The sequence below is a fragment of the Penaeus vannamei genome, chromosome 1 (assembly GCF_042767895.1).
Source record: "Penaeus vannamei isolate JL-2024 chromosome 1, ASM4276789v1, whole genome shotgun sequence".
NCBI classification, from domain to species: Eukaryota; Metazoa; Arthropoda; class Malacostraca; order Decapoda; family Penaeidae; genus Penaeus; species Penaeus vannamei.
Genome location: NC_091549.1, coordinates 36,323,377 through 36,325,876, shown reverse-complemented (window position 1 = coordinate 36,325,876; position 2,500 = coordinate 36,323,377). Strand labels below are relative to the sequence as shown.

Sequence of the window (2,500 nt, the reverse complement as noted above, 5' to 3'; positions counted from 1 at the left end):
CAAGGATCTCGCACTGCTGAGTGGCTCGATACGTCACGCCGCACCACGGAAGAGGCTCAGAAAAAATGGAGTGACGCTATGATGCCATTGCTGTGATGGCGGAATTATGATTCCTCATGGAGGCTCGCCTTGGATCAGGGTGTAGACGCTCTGATGTCATATTCTTTTTCTTGCTGTACTTTCTGTCTGTGTGTCTGTCTGTCTGTCTGTCTCTCACCCCCTCTTCCTTCATTCTTACGATCACTCTCTAAGGCAAAGGGGAGACGATTGGGCGGGGCGGCAGTTATAGGCGCCAAAAGTGATTGATTTTTGCCAGGTGTGACGAGTGTTGCCGCCACACTGTCTCCCGTACTGGCGAAAGACGACAACCGGCATCACGGCAGGTTGTCACGCCCCCTCACGCCAGATTGATAAGCTGAGGCTTCACGGCCTCTTTAGACGCCGGTGGAGATGCTACAATTCGAAGTACAAAGTCAGTCCAAGTTGAAAACATCATGTTTTTTTTTGTCGCCAGATCTTCCAATGATATTTTTTTCCTTGTCGCTTTCCCTTCTCCTTCCCTTTTCTCATTACTTCCACTTCCCATCTCAGTGCCCTCCCTTCAGCTTCATTTGTGGTGTACCTTGCAAAGGTGCGTTAGTTTTCTTTGATCCCTATGTGGCATGTAGTTTATAGGTGCGGTGTGCAAGTGTTCAGCATGGCATGAGGCTAAGAGCGAAGAGACTTCCTGAATCTCGAGAGTGGGCGTTGCTGGTGTGGAGGGGTGAGGACTGAGGGGCCGGATGCCGAAAAGGGGAGACTGTTGGCACCCTACAAAGGGGGAAGAAGGGTTGGCACCCTACACATTAGATTTTAACCCGGGCCGTTGTTTAACAAAGGGAAAAATCTTACCCATCTTTCCACCCTGAGAGGAGGCGAGGGTGGGGCCATGGCGAATGCATGGGAAAGGAGAACAAGGAAATTGAAGTAAACGGTGAGAAAGACGAGAAGTGGAAGGGAGAGAGCGTGGTGATGATCAGGAGAAGCGCCATGCATAATTCATCACTTGCTCATGAGCGTGTTCGGCAAACGAGGCTGTCCCGCCCACCCGCGCTTCTCTGCGAGGCTTCAACTTCACGGAGAGATGAGGTTTGACGCGAGAGGGAGGCCAAATAGCAACAGGGATTCATTTTTAGTGTCACTCGTGTGTGATTAGTCATATTCCGCTCCTGTCGATAGATTTGTCGCTCAACACATTACCTATTTGCGGCGAGAGGGAGGGAGGGAGGGAGGAGGGAAAAGCGAGTTTGGCCGACGGTTGGCCGACTCATCCGCACCCGTTGCAGGGGTAGGGATTGCAAGCTCTGATTTTCTGGTTTGTTACCTGGCAATGGAGAGAAGGGATGATGGAGGGGGGGCAGAGTGGTCACCCCTCCTTCCCTCCCTCCCTCTCCCTTTTCTCTTGAACGCCGAGGGTTTCGGGGCGTGGGGACCTCCCGCCGAACCGCTTTTAAGGGGAACTCGTTCAGTCCCGGTGGCAAGCGAAGGGAGGAAGGGGCGTTCGGGTTAGGCTAGGAGATGATGGCTTTAATGAAAGTGGTGGTGGATGTGATTTTAGGACATTCCGTATTTTTTTAGGGCATCCTCATCATTACCATCATCTCTGTTATCATTACCATTGCTATTTTTATCTTCACCGCCATCATCATCTTCATCTTCATATGCAAAATGTGTAGTTCATCCTACTTCTCGTCATGTTATATATTTGCCAAGTGATGCATTCCAGATGCCATTGAACTTACAGTATCTCTCTTCTTTTGCAGGTTCCGTAACACTGGCTGTCACTTCGGACCCCTGAGTGGTAAGGCATGCCCATCTTTATATTGCAGTCTGTCTGTCTGTATGTCTCTGTATGTATGTATGTATGTATGTATTTGTGTCTGTCTGTTTGTTTGGGATAGATGTATTTTATTGTCTGCAGTTTTGTCTGTCCGTATTATATTTACGATTGAATATGTTTACTTGTTTGTTTTTATTTGTTATTGTTGCATATACTTACAGTTGCGCAAAGCTGTTCGAACAGGTAAAGGGATATCAGTGTGAAAGGTTCTTAACGCTCCATGTGATGGGTGGTTAAATATATGTATAGACACAGGCGACGCTTTTGTCATGCAAATTAAACGAGTATGTTGAGTATCTCTTTGAATTCGATATAATCATCGACAAGTGGATTTTTTTCTGTCACGGAAGATTTGTCATCATTGACATTGTCATTCGTTTAGTCGAGTCATGCGCTTCTAAAACCAGTTAACATATTTACGCGTTTTTCGTCTTAGAGTGTGAGTGAGTGAGGGTGAGTATGAGGGTGAGAGTGGGGGTGAGGGTGAGTGTGTGTTTATGCTTGCGCGTGTGTTTGTGCTTGCGTGTTCGTGTGCTTAACAATGTGTTTGTTTCAGTATGTTTTGACACTACCTACCTGAACTTTGGCGTAATCTTATATGTACCATTCTGCTCACTAGTG

The 2,500-nt window shown here is 47.5% G+C and overlaps 1 protein-coding gene across 6 annotated transcripts in view; it reads left to right on the top strand.

The window, feature by feature from the left end:
• The window catches only part of beta-Spec (spectrin beta chain), a 102,244-nt gene that overhangs the window by 47,065 nt on the left and 52,679 nt on the right, over window positions 1-2,500 (top strand). For all 6 annotated transcript variants that reach the window (XM_070122154.1, XM_070122143.1, XM_070122274.1 and 3 more), the window contains one exon: window positions 1,803-1,840. The gene's annotated coding sequence lies outside the window, so the exon portion shown is untranslated. The remainder of the gene's footprint in view (window positions 1-1,802; window positions 1,841-2,500) is intronic.